We start from the raw sequence: 14,839 nt of genomic DNA on the forward strand, positions 1-14,839 counted from the left end.
ACGCACCGACATTTACCAATTAGAACACCATTTAACATTTTCCGAAGATTTTACTTTGTACATTGGGGGCGCGTGAGGGGGGAGCGGATGTGATGTTGGCGCGCGTGCGCCCCAACATCACATCACCCCCCCCCAAACAAATTAGAGTGGTCGCTGTTCTGTAGTAGCGTATCTGGATATTTACCAAAAAAAAAATATTTAGGTTTAGCTATAAATTCCTAAACTCATTTCACCTTAAATAATTTAGGTGACTGAAATAGGAATCTAATTGAATCTTTAATTTCCTGAATAGTATCCGATAATTCATTTTTCTTCGAGTTATATCGAATACATTAATACGGACTTTAGGGGCTTTTTTTCGTAATGTTACTGTAAAAATTATTTTTATTGTTACAAATTACGATGCTTTAAAAAAAGCAAAAATAAATTCTTGCGTTTTTTATTTACTACTGAAAACCATAATTTAATAAAGGTATTTTTTGTTTAAACAGAATAAAACATTTTCACCAAGAGTTAAGTAAAAATAATTAGTTCATTATATTCTGGGATCATTATTTGAAAAATACTGCAATTTTCATTAAAATTCGTTAATTTCCTGATTTTTGGTGAATTTTTAAGTAAAGGGAGGAATCAAAATGTGTATACACTTTGAGCGTCGGCATTCATTTTTCGACCACGTGTGGTTAATTTAAATTAAAGTTCAATCACATGGTTACATTATCAATAAACCCATTGAAAATTTACCGATATTGTAAACACATTCTGTTTACATTAAGCCTGTGGTGTTTTTTTAGTGATGCAATGTTGTCACTGAGATTTTTTTAAAAAACCGCGAGATTAGGAGAAAGAAATGTCCAGAAAATCGCTAGCCAGTTTGGCAGAAAAGTAACTTATCTTGCCTTTGATAACATTTATTTGTTATATATTTGTTTTTTGACAACTTTTTCGAATCTATGTGTACAGTAATACAAACCCGTGTACAGTTATACAAACCCCTTCGGGGAGATTGGAATGCTCCCCCCCACCTTAAATGTACTTGGAAAAATCGATTTTATAGTGAGATTTAAGAATGGTTAGTCGAAAAAAAAGGTGAAAAACAAAAAAAATAATCAATAAATAATTGTTACCAAAGGCAATAAATGCTACTTTTTTTACTTACATGAATGAGTTTATTTTATGTTTTAAAGTATTTTCAAGCAATCTAATGCGGGTGTCTCTGGGTGCCAAAGATTTTCTAGAATTTCCCGCTAGATTGTAAACGAAATCACCAGATCTAGCAGGAAAACCGCTTAATTGTAACACTGGTCACGTGACAGGAAACGGTAATAAATAATTGTCCCTAAATAAAAAAAAAATGCCTCTCAGTAAATAGAAATCCACCTATTTATCATAGAAAAATTAAGTATAATGTTATAATTAAAAAGGAATATATAAAAACACACATGGATATAGTAAACATATTATACCAAAACGTGGAAGCCATCCGTCCAGTTGTTTTTTTGACAATTAACTCCGAACGAACCAACATTTACATTTTTATATATATATAGATATATGTATATATATGTATATATATGTATGTATATATATGTATATATATATATGTATGTATATATGTATGTATATATATATGTATATATATATATATATATATATATAAAGTTATAAAATATATATGGCGATAAAGCTGCACTGCATATTCCGCGTTTCATCCACTCTAGGACTCTTTAGGCTTAGAGTGGATGAAACGTGGAATATTCAGTGTAGCTCAATCGCCATATATATTTTATAACTTACTAACCAGCTTTACCTACGTATTGAACACTTCTGAAGTAAATTCTTTAAGTTTACGCATAAATTTATACTTTCGTATATTAATTTTATGTGAGTAAATGTAGTTATATAAATATATATGTATATATATATATATATATATATATATATATATATATATATATATATATACCTGCTTAGTCCCATTTTGTGACTTCGCTATATAACATAGAAAAGCGTTTGATAGTGTAAACAGACTAGTTGTTAAAATTGAGAAATGATATGTAACATACTCTTTTGTATATCACCGCAGTACTATCTCTTAACGATGTAGCCTTGACGGGGAAACACTTTTCCACATTAAAGGGCTTCTAGTTTTTTAAGCACTGAAAAACGTGTCTAGACCCAGCTTGATATTTATTTACATATGGCAATCAGTGTTTATTAAGTATGTTTTTTTTATGGTGGAGCTGTATACAAGCAGAATATGAATACTATAAACAACTTCTTTGAAAACTTCCATCAACTGGGATGGATACTTTATTTAAAATAGCAACACTTTGTCTCAGATACAGAATTATTAGCGGAAAAATGAGGGAAAGCAGGTATGCCAAGCATTCACTCGTTGGTAATGAAAAGTAGTCTCTGACAGGTTGGGTCCTGGATATGACCTTAAACTATATCCAATAGTGAGGCCCCAGCTTGCGGGCTTTGGGGAGTGTGGAGCCACCCTTTAATTGACATTGCTCCCAGGTCTACTCTGACCTAGAGTGGTAGTGCCTGTTAGGGTCCCAACTATGAATTAAATAGTAACCTATTTGAAAAAAATATTCTATTCAAATTTTTCTTTCAAAATAACTGGATTCGGTATTAAATAACCTGAAATGTGTTGATATGCCGTAAAACAAAAACAACCAATCAACTAACTAACAGGTTGACTACTTTGTGCGTAGGGATAACGACCATTAGCAAAAGTAATCATTGTATGGTTAAATGTGGGGAGAAAATAGACGTACATTAAAACAGATTAATAGAGCTAATGACACAATAAAATATTATCTGAAACAATATAAACTATCTGTGAACCAATTGAAAAATGACTTTAGATAGAATGGAAATAACGGAAACTGATTCATGAAAGCGTAGAATTATTTGATCATATCCATGTGCAGTAAAGCGCACACAAGTGACTAATTTACAAAGGCGACCATGATCCAGCACTGGATCCTCATAATCTCTACGATTACTGAACATGTGTAAAAAATTGTGCCGATCTCTAGCTGGCATCGAACAACATTTGTGTAAATGTGCAAAATCTATCATGCACCCTAATAATATCAATACAAAATATAAACTGATCGATGTGATAATTGTAGTGCAAAATCTGTTGCAATATGCCTGGTCTCAAAAGTCACGTACGAACACATGCAGTTTGAGAAGAGAATCAAGAAGCGGAGGGAAGACATAAATAAAAATAGCTGCAAACACTATCGATAAATCCCCCCCACTCTTTATCTCTGTCTAACCCTAAACGTAGATTCCATGAACAAAGCTTATTTCTTAGAACTGAACGCCTGTGTAACTGTCCTCTGTTTTCCTGCTTCTAGCTGACTACAATTTCAACGTAAACAAGTTCTTGATGAGCCATTCCACTTAAGTTAACAAATTTACCGAATTTCCATTACTCATGATTACTATATTGTCTAATTGACTAGTGTACACTCTTAACCTTTATCCTTGAGTGGTCCCTATGCTTTGATTAGTCGTTATGCTTATGTAAAAAGAAAAAAATACTCGCGCCCTAAATAAAAAAAAGTCAATATTGTCGGTATTATGCTCACTTTCGTCTTCCAACTGTAGTACAAAATTTATAATAGTAACTTATATATTTCCCATAAATATATAACCACCAGCACGGTGCACCGGGAGGAAACTCACATGCTTTCCCGCAATAATATAGATTTAATAACTTGTAATCTACATTGCACAATAAATCAATTCTTGTCGATTTTAGACGTCGAGCATCTCTGCTCGTGCGATGATATAACTTATCAAATGCATACGTATTCCGAGGCAGTGTAAAAGTGGTAAATTTTTTCAAACTGGAACTGTTCCTTCTTTAATATTGCGTTTTGGTACTTCTTCGAAATATCCCAATTTAAAACATAAATGTACGTATAAATTATATTTGTGTAAAAGTTCATCAAAATAGGTTCATCAGAAGTTTTTTGTAGTACACAGGAAACAAATTCTTTTCCACTCACAGCACAGAGAAAATTTATTTTATAAGCAAGTAGAGATAAATCACCATCTAACTTAACATAGACTTACATGCTTTCATTGCTAACAGGTTTTACTCGTGTATACATGAAAGTCTTTGCAACATGAACAATTATTTGTAATATCCGGTTTTTAGGAACAACTCTTGTTATCTTGTATTATTGTTTTGTCTCTACGTTTCACCCCAAAGTTGTTTCACTTGTGCCTTTCTTATTAAGTAATTCCGGACTTCCAGCTGCACTCTTTAGGAAACCCATGAATTTCGTTCCTAAAGAAAATACCGATTAGACTTTTTTACAAATTCGAATTTGAATGATTCAAATCACTCGCGTTGAAGATTAAACCTATACGCTCCAGAAGAGTGTAACTTAGAACTGAATTTTACCTAATATTTTTCTTGTAGACTTGCGAAATGATTTGTTAAAATTTCAAAGATTAGTTTAAAAGAATAGTCGGAAAAATATTCGGCATTTTCTTTTTGTATACTCGAATTAAATATATTCAGTATCTCTCATTTCATAGATATTGTTTCAAAAACATCATATTAGAATAGTTAGATCAATATGCAAATTCAAAAATAAGCTCATTATACGGTTTTATGTTCGTTCTTAAATAAATATATAGTCCAACTTCATGTATTTCTAAGATGTTTTGTACACATTTCTTTGTAGATGGCTCAAATACATTTAGTTATTCAAAGTTTCAATCGAAATTAAGTTTCTATTCTCTATACTACTGGATTTTTTTCCTAGAAAAAATATATACGCAAACACACACGCGCACCCCCTCCACACATTATATATATATATATATATATATATATATATATATATATATATATATATATATATATATATATATATATATATATATATAATCGATACCTACTGTAATTGGCTGTCATTACGTATAAAGTCTGGAAAAGTCACTCAACCCTATGTAGCGACTGCACCAATTATATGCTCTGTTGATTCGACTTCGAATTAGCGACTGTCCTCGTTAGTTAACTTTTAACTCGTAACCATTTCTCATTATTTTAGATTGACAAATGTAACTGGTTTTCTGATTTATTAATGCATGGGTTATGTATAGAGTAACATTGCCAGTTGTTTGTATAATGTGTATACCATTTAATTGCATTTCATTAGGAAACAACGCATACTACATAGACGTAAATAGTATATACACATAATTTAAACAAGAGATTTAACGCAATTTTTTTCATTACATGAGGCTTACATCGCCTTTCTCTCCTTTTTCCACTCTTGCGTTTACAAATGATAGCTCTAAAAGAAGACAGACTTCTCATATTTGATGAGAAAATAAACTGGGTATATTTTTCATTGAAAAAAATCGAAAAATATATATATTGCATTTGAGAAAGGATTGTAACACGCCTGATCTAGTATTAATTATTCTCAACACGCATGGCCTTTATAAGTAACACAGCGAAATCTTAATCATGTTATTATATTGTTCACTTTGCATTCGCTAAACCATTGCTATTGATACGTAGGAGTTACTCTTAATTAAGAGCCAGATGTGTAAGGACATATTAAATGAAAATTTGTGAACAAATGTTTGTCAAATAATATTTAAACTTATGAAGGTCAGTACAGTCGGTAACAATATGAGCGATAACAGAATATTAAAATCTAGCTTTTCAAGAATAAAACCTATGAAAGTAGTGGTTATATATATATATATATATATATATATATATATATATATATATATATATATATATATATATATATAATAGAACATTAACATACAGTATAGACGCCACTGAAGTATATTTATTTTTACTAATTTTTTTCATTTTTAAGCTGACTAAATGACATTTTAACATAACATAGAATAACGGAAATTGCTATTATTTGCAACATAATAATAACAATTAAAAAATAACATTTTTAAATGGTTTAATTTCCAACGTATCAGAAATCGTTCTTGTCTATTTGTCTTAAAAATAAAATTTGCACAAATAAACTTGAAACTGTATAAGAATGTTGCAAAAAGTAATGACGCCTGCACATTGAATCTTAATCGAATGATCTTGCGATCCGTACAGGATAATGTTTTAGAAAGTATACCGATATGTTAAGCGCCACGATTTGGATGCTATTTTTTTCTAAATAAATTCTTTTGGATGTGTGTTCGTTTTTTGCACACAGATTATCATATTCGTCATTTAAGTGCTATAAAAAAGAACTTTGTTGAAGGAAAAATGCTTCAGGGACCATCCTAGTAATTTATTGGGCACGCTGTATATTCTAATTATCTTGCAAAACTTAATTATCAACACAATCTTCTATTTGTCTATGTAAAAATTATACATTATACGTCTCGGAAGTCAATGATTGATTATTACAATCGCTATTTCATTGAATTAAAATATCGCTTCCCATGGCGTTGAACACAAAAATTAAAACTAAATAAGAAAACCTCGCCAATAAACAGCGGGGAACTGTTTTTCTATGATTACCGGTGAGTTTACTATTTCATATGATTATCTCTTCAATTGTTATGCTGATGCCAAAACTAATGCAAATACTCTTCTTTAAAATCCTGCCTTGATCTCTTCAATCTACATTTTGAATAAGCAAAATGACATAGCGTCTTTGTAAACAATAGAGCAAGTACGCTGAATGATTTTCTCGCATTATTACGTGTCTATTGTTCATCTTACATACTGAATCAAAAACGAAAGCGTCATATATTGGGTTTACTTTGATATACCTGGGATAGGAAATAACTGTTACCTTTTCAAAAGAATACATTTCATCAATTAGAATAGCCAGAGTAGATGAAAAAGGAAAATTAACATACGGGGATGACATACAATTAACAGGTGGGACATCTCGGAGTACAATAGCTGATAATAAGAAAATCGATGTGGATCGATAATAAAAGAGTTCGTTGATCAGTATTCAGAGAAGACTACATTTCCCTTTCTGTTTTTGTCTATGTTATTTTTCTTTCTCTCTCTCTCTCTCTCTCTCTCTCTCTCTCTCTCTCTCTCTCTCTCTCTCACACACACACACACAGACACATACAAAAATAAACGCTGCTTGTGACTCTACTTCAAGGTACCGGGACAACACAAAAAAAAATAATGATTAAAGTTTAAAGCAGTTAAAAACATAATTTCAGATAAAATATACTAGACCAATTTTTAAAAGTCCGTGTATTGGGAATCAGCCAGATTACATTTTTCAGATCTTTAAGGTCCTGATAGCTTTTGCTTATTGTCTAATAAATTCACTGACATTGTTATATGGATTAACATAATTAACTTAACTATTAAGCAGAAAGTATAATAGTTAAATAATCCGCATTACTCTGATTATTCGAGCAACATTTTCCAACTTGAGTGTTATTTGACCGACGGTTCTGGTGATTAAATTCCGACTTTCTTCAACAATATTTCTCTCGAACTCAGGAAGCATCCTCGAGTTGGAGAAGATACACGTGAGTAAGGTTGCACGTTATATCGAATGAAACAATGAATTATTAAAAATGTAATCCAATTAATCTAAATATGACGAATTACTAATACTCATCTCAAAAGTTGAAAAACGGTATGAAAATTCCTGACTGATGTAGAAAAATATAAAACGTAAGGTTCTTTTTCTATTTATTTACTTATTTTCGGGCTGTTATCCCCATCTTTATTATTGTTACTATTCCACCATGCCCCCTCCCTAAAATTTCCTCTAGCCTTCTGCAGGTGGTTAACCGCGACGGAATAAAAACGCTTAATCTCATAAGTGTATCCCCAGTAATTCCTGCCTTCCAATAAGAAACCACAAAAGTGAACAAATAAGTTTTTTTTTAAAGAAATATGTAAATTAGTTAATCTTTATGAAGTCGCTCGTATATCATTGAGTGTTTTAAGAAATTCGGTTTTAATTATTAAATTAAATAGAGAAGTCAGCGCGATGAATAACTCAACTTTATATGAGTAGAGATATAATTTTGTCAACTACATAAAGTTGATACAATACACTATTTTTCTTATTTTCATGTGTATAGTTTCTAAACACTTGTTTTAAATAATAATACGCTTCCGCATTGCCTGATTATATAAACCTTAGCACGTTTCACACCTATTAAATATATGTGATCATCCAATTAGCGAGGTTAAATGAAATGGAAAACACTTTTTTAATCTGTACATATCTAATATACCCTTGGGTGGCGATACTAAACGTACATGTTATATTGCTGTGTGTATATAACATGTGTACATGCATATATTTACAGTTCATAGCGTATGCCTATGTTTGTCTGTGATTGTCCACATTTATATATGCTTGTATCATCGTCCGTAACCATTCTAGAGTTTTTAGAGCATACATGTCAATACATATCATGACGCGTGATCGTCTATATAATGCGTGCTGAGACTGTGGATGTGCGGTGTTAATCCATATAATAAACATTTCGGAAAACCGAACTCAACATCACAAGAACAGATATTTTTTAAGGAAGGGAAGGATAACATCTTTTTGATGGGTTATTTCTACCAAAAAAGAGTGAGGCGTGTCTGCTTCCGTCGGTTGGTCTTTACTGGCTGTCTGTAAACTAATGAATGACAATTGATACACGGGTTATTTAATGTTACTTTATTCCTTGATCTGGCTCTTCGCGTTGTTTTAAAATTGCACATTTCTCTGGTCTCTACATATCTTGCTTAGCACCGTTCCCCAAATCTACTAACTTCTGACTCAATAACTTCGCCCCAATCCATCTCCCTACATACATACATACATGCATACATACATGCATGCTTATATATATGTATATGCTCGCGCGTATATATATATATATATATGTGTGTGTGTGTGTGTGTGTGTGTGTGTGTGTAACTATCGCTATTTAACTCTCTAGCCAAGCCACTACTAAATAATGCTGCGTTAAACAAAAGTACAGTAAACTCATCTTTCTCACGTAATACATTTCATTTTATTTTGTTAGGTAAGTTTCAAAATCTCTTATTTTATCATTCTAAAATTCGTGACATATATTTTAGCTGACATTCCGTTTTCCCAAACCACTTCGAAATACTTGGTTTTCATCAAAAGTGTGTTATCTATTGTGATAAAAGGAGTCCATGTTTTCGGAAAAAAATTCGATTAAATAATAATAAATAAACATCATATTTGAATTTATTTTTGTAAAAACAACAATGGTCCTGGATGTGACCTTAAACAATATCCAGTGGTGAGACCCTAGCTTGCGGGCTTTGGGGAGTGTGGAGCCACCCTTTAATTGTCATTGCCCCCATGTCCACTCTGACCCGGAGTAGGGTCCTAACTATGGGTTAAATAGCAACCGACTTGAAAACAACAAATATATTCTATTAATTTTTTTTTTTTCAAAATCTTTGAATTCGGCATTAAATAACTTGGAAAATGTTGATATGCCGTAAAATAAAAACAATCAATCAAAAACAACAATAAAATAGTATAAAATGTCGCAGGGAGCTCTGCTAGCGTGATGATCGGAAATCCGTCTCAAAATAGTTTAAAAATAATATTGATAGAATGATAATATAGCTATTGATTTCTGGCGGCTTTTATATTAATAAAAATATGATTTTATACTTGTGAAACTTAAAAGAAAAGATAAGCAATGGTTTATAATAAATGACATTTTGTGAGCGATTTACCATTATCTGACAAACTAATATATACGAAATATATTAGCCAATGAAAACACGCCTGACACAGGTGCATACAATATATTCTTATGTTAGCTAAAATCTTATATTATTACTTATAAGTAAATCTAGAACTAATGACAGTGTCAGAATGTAGCTCGCACCCTGAATGTAATTAAACTAAACAACAATAAAACAAATAGTAACATCGATGAAACTCATAATTTTTTTTAAAGGAAATGCACGGGTGTAAACCACACATTGATATGGAACCAGGATTATAAATGCTAATCGTGTTAACATTAACGGGACGTCGGTCCAAGATCAAAGTGTAGTATCTGATGCTACATTTCAATTTTTTTCTCGCTTAGTGTAGGGGAAATCCTTCAAGACTGAGACACTTTAGATTTTAGTTTCTTTTTTCCACATTAAAAAAAAATCCTGGTGCCTAACTCTTCCCTCCTAGGGTAGCACAGCAAACAGGAACATCAACTGGACGGTGAAAGGTCCGACTCTATGAAACAAGCACGTACGTACACATACACACACACAAATATATATATATATGTGTGTGTGTGTGTGTGTGTGTGTGTGTGTGTGTGTGTCTATGTTTCTGTGAAAATATGATTTTATCAATTATATTTCACTTCTTATACATACAAATCTTTTTTAAGTCCAATGCTCTACAAATGGTTATAGAGCTGACAAGCAAACTTAATTTCATTTATATATAAATATATATATATATATATGTATATATATATATATATATATATATATATATATATATATATGTTTGTGTGTGTACGTGTTTGTGTGTGTAACTATTCACATGCACCTGTATTTTATTATATTAAACTCATTAGTAGCTATACCTGGTGAAATACTAAACGCGGAACCCAATCTCTATCACACGGATCAATATGCACGATATAAGGATATTGTATTTATTTATATTTCTTGTTTAAGATACTGCTAATTGAACGTATTTAATTACTATTACAGAAAACGTTTAATATTATGCCTTAGTCGTTATCCTCTTTACAAGTTTGCTGTGATCATAGCAGAGAGAAAATGATTTCATTATAAATGCTAACATACACGCGTTTATTGTTTACGATATCACCGTGATTAGACCGCGATGACGGGTGCTCTTATATATTTGTGCACATTGATTATATTCTAGTGCCTACAGTTCTTTTAGTGTTGAGCCGATATCAAGACATCTTTCGAATGCACACATTTTTCTACTGGGAGAAATGTTTTCGTAAAAATGTAAGACAGACCTTAAGCGACTATTACTGCTGTAAATAAAGACTTTATTATATAGATGGAACTTTACACGATACAAATGGTTATAGAGTTGACAAGCAAACTTAATTTCATTTGACATGGACATGTGTATTTCTGAACTGTGAAAAATCTGTTTAGACAGTGGGTTCTCATTTATCACGAAAGGACTGGTGCAGAATGCAAATAAGCAGAAAATACTGTTATGGGCAAATGAGCATTATAACTAGATATGGAAAAAGTAGGAATATTTATTGCAGATGACTACGTCGCAATTTTGGATTTTAGTATAATCAATCTTGATGCAGAACAAGTTTGGAGAAAGCCAGGATGATTAATACGTCGTGTTTTTGCATCGGGAGTACATGGGATATATTTCAGCTCGAGGGAATAGAATAGAAGAATATAATATATTGCTTAAAAGACATGATCTACTATGCTATTGATCTCATTTAAAAATTAAAACAAGACCATTTCACAAATAACAGGTGCACACACTATTTTATAGTATGTAAGATATTACCTTGAGTAAAACAAAAGTAATATTTTTGAAATCATAATTCGCTTGCTCTTGTAATAAAATATGGATTAAAAATAGATATCTATAAATAGAATACTAATGATAAATTTCAATATAAAGTTTAAAATTAGGTAAAGTGGAATTATACGATTAGAAATGAAAAAATCTGTCTATGAGCTCTTACATCAAGGGCATCAACAAGCTGTTACGCGGATTACGTAAATACAAGGCCATTCGAAAAGTAATGCCCTCTATGTTCAAATAAAAAAAAGTTGAATAGCTGCGCAGACAACAGTCGTACCTTTCAAACAGGCGCATTTTGTACTTTTTCTACATGGTCACCACCATTCTCAATACAATTTTTGTCAGGAATTCAAAGGCTTCACTGTACTTCTGATGCGCGTCCATTATAGGTGGTTCTTACTTAGGTCTAATCCAGTCAATATCCGCAATAAACATAAAACTTTTATGTCCCGAATGCATGATTCCAGGCATCATATAAATACAATTCTCAATTATCTCTGATCAATTCAGTCAGAATAAAAAAAATATAAGCCATTACTAATGGAAATCCATCCGTATGTTGACTGAATTGCGTATTCAATTTGAAGAAAAACAACAGTAATTTGGTTTTTGAATAGCTTATTTTTTCACTCAGAAAAATAGACATAACGATGTGTTTATGGTGTGTATTTGTATATTCTAAAACACGGGGGGGGGGAACGCATAATCCCAAATTCATTCGCCAATGTTTGATTTTTAATAGCTTATATAAATGATAGACAGACGTACATAACAGAAGTTTGAAATGATGGTTGCTACATCATTAAATAACTGTTACAACATGTTTCTTCTCGTAAAATGAACAGAAATAAAGGACAACGCAAGATGAAAGAATTCAAGAACACTCTTAATATGATACAGTGCATACAAACGTATATCCTGAAAAGTAGGAAAACTGTTTTTTAAACTTTAAAGAAAATTTGGACAGTCTCATATCTATTTTACTTTCCGCGATATTTCAAAAGTCTAGTAAATACGTTTAAAGAAGTTATTGATGGCTTTATTGTAGGGAACAGCTATATGATTTCCGTGATTTTATCATAGATGGAGGTGTTTAAATTTTTCCCAAATAAATGCAAATGGATATCAGAAAATAAAAAGTTTCTATATTAATTAAAATACAAACCGATGTTTTATTAGTGAAAAAATAGTTTAACAAAATATATATTAAATACATTATAAGTAAACATCATTTATGGTGTGACCAGAAAAAAACTGTATGCGTATGAATAATATCAAATTGGAATTTTTTCATCTCAACGTATGTTTTGGTATTCAAATGTTTTCATTTTGCGTTGGTATCTATATGTGCGCGTGCGCTTGCATGTATGCGTGGGGTGCAAGTATGCCTGAATCAATATGCGCATATGGGCCCGTATAATCGACTCCTTGGAGGCAGGGGCGTCGATGTGTGTATGTAACTGTGTATGAGCGCATCTATGCCTACGCACGCGTACCCAATTTTAGCCCCTTAAAGACAATTTGACGTAAGCGAGAGCAACGCGGGTGTCTATGCATGCAGGCGCACGTAGGTGCATATATTTGCACGCCAGGGCGGGGATGTATATGGTATGTACATGTGGCCGTTTCTTTTAAGTATATATGTGTGTACGTGCGCATGTGTGTACCCGTGCCCGCGAATGTTTGCTAACCCTCTCCAAACAATTAACAATAAAATAGAAACTAAAAATAAATAAACCGAATCATAGCCCCCTCCCGCCTCCAAACATAGCGAACACCCAACAGGTCAAGACATACTTACCAAGAAATCATCTCACCAACGAGACGCATAAATACTTTAACATTAAGACTCGAATTTTAAAGTAACCCCCTCCTCCCACCCCACATATCCCCCTTCCCCTCCGTGTATCCCTATGCCCTCAACCACGCCAGAAATAAACTTCCAAGACCCTCCCCCCACAAGTTCCTTAAACCCCAAAACTAAAACATTATCGACATACCAAGCGCCCCCTCCCAACTTCCCTCCTTGTTCCCTTCCTCTATTTCTTCTGCCCTCCTCGCACCCCCTGACCCCATTCACTCTTTCAATCTTTCATCTCTAAATAGCGAACATTTCTGTAAAAGTCTGAGGAAGCTACAGACGGCCAAAAATCTCCCGAATAGCGGAAACAATAATATAACTTAACAAAAAGATACGGTAATAAAAAATAAAACGCGTATTTGCTCTACAACAGTATTGAGCACTTTCTTCAGTTTCTATTAATTACCATTTCCACTATATATATGTATATATATATACGTTTCTTATTTAATTATATTCACAAATATATTTATATATTAATTATTAATTTAGACCTCTAAACAGTAGTGTTTCATGCTCAGGCATATCAGTGTAGGATAACAATTCCTTCTAGTAATAAATATATGTGTTGGATGTTTTACTGAAATATATATATTCATTATTAATTTAGACCTATGTACACTAGTGTTTCCTGCTTATGCAGCCATCAGTGTAAGGTAACAAGTACTGCTGGTAATATAAGATGATATTGAACGCACAAAGAAAATATTATTACAAGCTAAGCCTGGACAAATCATGCATTACATAGAAAATTGCGAGCAGGAAAAGTAATATGGGCAATATTACACTTAGAAAAGTAAAAGGACTAGTTAGTAAAACTAGAAAAGAAAAGACAAGACATTCCTAGGAAAAAGTATCATAAATATATAAATTAAATATTGCAGCATTAAAATTCTATCAAAATTTAATTTACCATTATATAATACATTCTTAATCTGCAATGTTTAAAGTTACACACACACACACACACACATATATATATATGTGTGTGTGTGTGTGTATATATATTATATATATATATAAAGAGAGAGAGAGAGAGAGAGAGAGAGAGAGAAAGAAAGAGATAATTACCTAATAGAGATGAAAGTGATTTTGTTCTGTCTGTGTGAAAATCGGTATCTACTAAACTACGCTGTTAATTTTGGTCTACGGACTTGAAACTGTGTCAAAATTCTATTTCGTTTTCAAGCAGGCAAAGTAGCTGCTAAGGATCAAAATGGGAAGTGGTTTGATTTTGATTGGGTTAAGTCGACTTACAGAGAATTACCGATGTTGGACATGGATTGAAAACCTGTGCTTGCTAAGTTTTAATACAGTTTGCTTCACAGAAACCTTTTCATCATACTCACACATCTCTATCTAAACTCTTATAACAAGAAATAAACCAAACAGAAGTGTATAAACAATGGAGGTGACACATGAT

Source organism: Euprymna scolopes, chromosome 8 (assembly GCF_053919585.1).
Source record: "Euprymna scolopes isolate OS-2025 chromosome 8, ASM5391958v1, whole genome shotgun sequence".
Classification (NCBI taxonomy): Eukaryota; Metazoa; Mollusca; class Cephalopoda; order Sepiida; family Sepiolidae; genus Euprymna; species Euprymna scolopes.